The sequence below is a fragment of the Eulemur rufifrons genome, chromosome 8 (assembly GCF_041146395.1).
Source record: "Eulemur rufifrons isolate Redbay chromosome 8, OSU_ERuf_1, whole genome shotgun sequence".
Taxonomy (NCBI): Eukaryota; Metazoa; Chordata; class Mammalia; order Primates; family Lemuridae; genus Eulemur; species Eulemur rufifrons.
Window position 1 is genome coordinate 6122549 of NC_090990.1, and position 6000 is coordinate 6128548.

Below are 6000 nucleotides of genomic sequence, written 5' to 3' on the forward strand. Positions count from 1 at the left end.
CCCAGGGCCCAGGAGGGAGGAGGAGTATGGGCAGGAGCCATTCTCAGATGACCTGGTCCCCAGGAGTTGACTCAATCTTCGTGTTTCTCTGTTTGTTTAAGCTGGCTTCGCCAAGGCTTCTAGAGAAGAGGGTCAGAGGCTCCAGGTGGGTCAGGCACGAAGGCACCAGTGGGACGCCCAGGTGAGGCTGCATCCTCAGGCGAACTGATCACCTGGGGGTGCCCCAGGCCTCGTCTCTGGCAGGAGGGGCCCGGACGCTCTTCTGGCCCCTGCTCCTCTGTGCTGCACAGGGACGGGCCACCAGCTGGCCAAGGGGAGGGACGTAGCAGACACCTCCAGGCTGCTGTGTGGACGTGTGGCCACCACCTGCTCTGCGCCCAAGCTGGCACGCATCAACACGCGTGTGGCACGGCCGTACTTATGCAGGGCCCGTGGGCCCCGACGCTCTGAAAGCCCCTCCCCCCATACCTTCCCACACCGGCCGCAGCTCAGACCGCGGCTCCCGGACGCTCCGTGTGAGGCATCGCGCGAGGGGTGACTTAACCCCAGTCGGGAGCAAACATTGATAGTTTCCTTTCACCAAGCGCTTGATGGATGGATGGATTGATAAGATCTCGCTCTGTCGCCCAGGCCAGAGTGCAGTGAGTGATGCCAGCCTCACTCACTGCAACCTCCAACGCCCGGGCTCAAGCGATCCTCCCGCCTCAGCCTCCTGGGTAGCTGCGACCCAAGCCGCGCACCACCACGCCGGGCTAAGTGCATGCAGCTCTTTAAAGCTCATGTTCTCCTGGAAGAAGAGAGATGTGTTATAATTTCTTATGCCTGAGACCTTTCCTTGTGCCCTGACGAGCGCTGGAAAGACCTTCTTTAAAGGTCCATGGCTTTCACGCATTGACTGCCACACGAGAAAAAAGAGTTTTTCCTTGGGGCCACAATGTTTCATTACGAAATAGAATGAAAACTTCGAAACAAAACGATCCTTTCTAATTTATGAAAAATTTGTTATTTTTTACTGATTTCTGTGCGTGAGTTATATGCAACTTGAGAAACGGTTCTCGTGGCTCCCAAGGTGAAGAGACGTGTGAGCTACATACGCTTCACGAGGCCCTGGGCTCAAAACTAGCGTGAGTTAAATACGACTCACGGCAGTTAATGTGCTAAACAAACCTGTGACGCGCCAGGTCCAGCCTTCCGCCCTGCAGCCCCGGGAGGATCGCTTCCAGGCCACTGCCAGTTCCAGGGGTGCCTCACAGACACAGGTGTGGCAGCGGCCCAGGGAGGCAGGGACGTTCTTTGGTGGGGAAACCAAGTTTCCCTGCGGCGGTGTGGGGCTCCCGGGAGGCCAGCGGCTGGGTCTGGCCACTCAGAGAGCTGCTTCCTGTCTGACCTGCCCGGAGCGTGGGGCAGCTCCTCCCCACAAGGGTGGCCCAGGCCTGGCCTCTTCATTCCTGGCAAAGTCGCTGGGATTCCAGCCTGCTGAGGGGCCCTGCTCCCTAGAGGCCTGGGGCTTGGGGCAGCAGCGCTTTGTACCGCCAACCTGTGCCCTGGCCCTGGACCAGGGCTACCTGTGGGGGCAGGGCCGCCTCTTGTGGCAGTGGATGGACGTGGTGCCTTTGCCAGGTGGCCTGTATGTGGCGCCCAGGGAGGGGGCTGCCCGTCACTGTGTGTCCAGGCAGGGGGAAGGCAAGGCCACTTGTTGAATGCCGGGCCCGGCTGCCGTGGGTGACTCAGCTTCGGTAGCACCCAGCCGGGCCAGGTCTGTGGGAGGTGGGCAGGCCCCTGAGCTCAGCCATGAGCCTGTGCAGCTGGTTCTGGCTCTTTCCAAGAGGTTACAAAACTCTAGAATTTGCCCCGGTTCGGGTGTAGGAGCATCACACACCACAGCTAATTAAATCCCAGAAGGAAAACATGTTTTACTGCGTTTCCTACGAGTCCAGCCAGCCACATGGATGCTGTGGCCCACTCCCCAGCCCCAGGGTGGGTGCCACTCACAGCAGCGGGCGCCCCACTGGCTCTGGGAGGTGGGGGTGGAACGCGGTCTCAGAGTGGGCACAAGTGCGTCCTGGGGGTGTGAGACTTCCCTCTGCCGTCTGGGGCAGACCCTGGGACTTGGTGCAATGGGCCGGCCTGGGTGGCAGCAGCATCCTCCTCTGAGACCCTTCTGAGGAGCCACTGACACCCGGGCTCCTTCCCTGGTCGGGGCTCGGGGCCTTCACGGTGTTGCTCGGGGCTCTGCTTGTTCTGCCCCGGGCTAGGCTGGGGCGGGTCCCCCGACATCCATCCAGGCCCAGAAGCCCTGGAGGCAGGCGAGGAGGGGGCCGTTTTGGGGTCTGGCCAAGGTCGGCAAACTGCCTTAAGTCCCCGGCCTCCCTCCGCCGGGCCCCAGGCGCCCGAGAGCTGGCCCTGAGAGCTGCCCACCGCGCCGGGGCCCAGAGGGAGCCTGTGGTCGCACCACCCACCCACAGCTGAGGCCGGGGCCTGGCTCCCTGCCTCCCCGTGGGCCCCACGGGAGCTCCAATAATGGTTTTAATTTGTTGAACTTGTGTTTTATCCCATAAATTAGTCACTGTTTTATTTAACAGAATCGAGATATCCACAAACAATAGGCGAGTTCCAACTTGAACATTTTAATAAGACAGAAAAAAGTATATATTTTCGTGTCTGTTACAAACATATTTATGTAAATAGCCTGTGGGCCGCGTTCCAGGAGGAAAGAAGAAAGGGAAGGGCCCTCCGCGCTGAGGCTGGGCTGGAGACCGGCTCCGTGCTGGAAGATGACAGCGAGCTGGCCGCCGGGGCCCTGGGCGGCTGTGCCCGAGCGCCAGGCTCCGCGAGGGAGGAGCGCGCTGCCGCGACTTAACCTCTAGCCCCTAAGTCTACCCACTTCCTCATCAGGAACGTGGATGTGACATTCCCCACCAGGGGTGTGATAGGCCCCACACGTGTCCCCTCCTTGAGGCTCTGGGAGGCTCCAGCCACCTGGAGGTCATCTCAGGGCAGGACAGGCAAGATGATGCTGAGTTTTCCTGACAAGCAGGTCACTTGGTGGAAGTGTCAGGGCAGACTGGACAGTCACCTGAGCTCCTGGAGCAGTGGGCGGCCTGCACTCTGGAGTGGGTCTAATGGGAGTCCCCAACCACGGTGTCACCAGGGCTGGCAGCTTGAGCTCTGGGCTGGTGGCTACAGACCCAGGAATCGGCCCCCTCTGGCTCTGCCATCGCGTGCTCCAGGCAGGAGCCGCGCCAGCATCCGGATCGGATCCGGGTACGCGCCGTTCCCAGCCCGGGCAGGTCCCTGCAGGAAGGAGGAAGGAGCCGAGGGAGGAGGCAGAGGATGGCCCTGCCAAGTGCGGCCCAGTAGCCCCAGTTGGGAAAGGAGGGGGTTGGTCAGGGGGTCCTGGAGAGGCCTCTGAGCCTTTGCCCGCCGTCTAAGACCTGACAGCTCTGCCCGAGGGTGGCTCCGGGGCCTCGAGCCGGGGCTTTGGGCAGTGCTGGGGGGACAGGCCTGAGCCCCCAACTGCCTGTCCCTAGCAACCTGGGAGATCCTGGCCTGATGCCCTGGGGCAAAACTGGTCTGTCCCCCCTCCCCTGCCAGGGTTGAACGGTGACCAACGCCTTCCTCCCCCCACCTCCGCTGGCACCGGAGCCTGGCTGTGTTTGTGTCGCCCCACACAGCTGGGTCATGGCCAGCTACTTGAGGGTGATTTTTTTAAAAATAAAAGATAACTTGATAGATTTTTTTCCAGTTTTTATTGAGTGAAAATGTCAAACCTTGCATCAGTCATGCAAAAAAAAAATCAAATAAATAAAACACATATATTAAATTTCTAATAGCACTAAATTCAAGTGGAAAAATATTCAGTTCTTAATAACCAGGTGCCGAGGAGACCAGATTCAAGTAATCAGAGCACACGCTGTTCAGTTCGGTTTTCACGTTCTGCATTTTTTTGTCTCAAAACCTCTCTATATATCTCTATATATCTATATATGTATATACATATAGATATATACACACACATATGTGCATACATATTATTTCATATTTATATATATACACATACATAGTTATAAAACATTAAAAAGAGCATTGGTGGATCAAGCATTGTTTTCCCCACAGAAATAAAATAAAACAAAAATTACACGTTAAAATTCAAAATGAGCTAGCAATGGCTTGTAGTCCTAGTGTGCAACATGAAGGTTACAAAAGGCTGGACTTCGCACTGCGGCGTCTTCTTTTTTTTCTTCTTGTTTGATTTCGCTACATTGAAAAGTGTGTGTGTGTGTGTGTGTGTGTGTCCTTTACAAAACCCCTTCCACGGTTCCGTGGTGGGTCAGAGTCTGGGCAGATGCTCCGCGGCAGCACGTGGTGCCCACAGATTCCAGGAGGCTCTGGTCGGGGCTGTTTGGAAAACAACTCATTTCCGGTTGAATCAGGTACACTCGTCTGACCTCTCCTCCCGCCCTGCTCCCTCTCCAGCTCAGGTGGTCCTGGCCTTCTGGCTGTGGGCAGCCAAGAAGACAGAAAAAAGAAAGAAAAAGGAAAAGTAAACCACTGTCCCCCAGATGGGTCGGGCTCCCCTTGGAGACCTTTGGGGAGGGGGCTTCCGGGTGGTGGCTTCCGCCCCACCCCTCCATCTCCCTGTGGCCCGACCTGCCGCCAGCTGGTGGCTGGGAGTAGAGGAGGTGGCCAGGAGGGGCCCTAGGCCACCTGCCCTCGCTGGGGACTGGACCAGCCCCTGGTCCCTGGGGACCTCAGAGCCACCGGCCAGGTACGTGCCCACCAGGTGAGGCCCTGCGCTGTGCTCTGATGGCCTCATCGTCTCCAGAAAGGGGGATGTTTTGAAAAGGGAACCAAATCCAGGTGGGCTGCCCCACCAAAGAAGCATCCCAAACAAAATTATAAAACAAACTGGAAAAAAAAAGCCCTATAAAGCCACACGCATAACCAATAGAGAAAAACTCAAATGTTAAATTAACTACAAACTTGTATCAACAACAACAGTCCGTTTTTCTTGTCTCTACAAAATTCAAGTTAAAAGTTGGAATCACGCAGCTCCGTCAGTGCTGTGTGCAGACAGCCTCACCTGCTAAGGCCTCTAGAGAAACCGCAATTCCAGCCTGGGCCTGGGCGCTCTCTTTTCCCACGCCTGCTTTTTTTTTCCTTTTTGTTCTATGTAGAATAATAACCTTTACAGGAAAAAATACTGTACAACTTTCTTGTATTTTTTTCCATTTTGAATATTAAAGCCAAAACCAGTCGCATCCTTCCTGTTTGCACCACCAGTGCGGCCCAGCCCCGGGCCCCCAGCCCCCACCTTTCGGACCGGCCTCTGTCTCCCTGGGCCCAGGCGTCACCAAACAGACCGGACCCCAGCCCTGGGGGCGCGGCCAGGCCTTCGAGGGGCGGAGAGGCCGCGGAGCGCCGGGCTGGCTGCTAATTCCAAGAGAGATTTCCTCGACGGTCCCTGTAGTGTCAACGGTGCCGGCCGCCTTCCGCCGCGCCCTCCCGCGCAGGGGGAGGGTCTTAGCTGCACTAACCGGAGGCCCAGGCAGCTGCGCCGGGTGCCGGCCCCGCCCCGCCCCGTGGCTAGGGGGGGTCCCGGTGGCCCCCGCCCGGCCCAGTCCTGAACAGGGGTCACGGGGCGGGGCTCAGGCAGCTGCCGGGCTGAGGCCACCTCGGCCAGGACCCCCGCCCCCCGGCCCGCCCAGGCAGAGCACCTTGTTTCCCTGAAGTCCCCCGCATTTCAGCCAGCAAAGGGCCGCCGGCAGCCTGTCCTTCAGCCGCCGGGCCGCGCGCGAGCCGGGGGCGCCGCGGAGCACCAGGGGGTCCCCGCCTGTCCTGAGTCGGACTCGGGGTCCGGAAGCACCGGCGGGGCGGGCGGGGCCGGGCGGACCCAAGCGCGCGGAGCTCTGTACAGACGGAAGCGTCACATATAAATAGCGTTTCTTACAAAATCGGGGACAGCAGTGGCCACGTCCCACCTGCGCAGGGCCGGCTCGG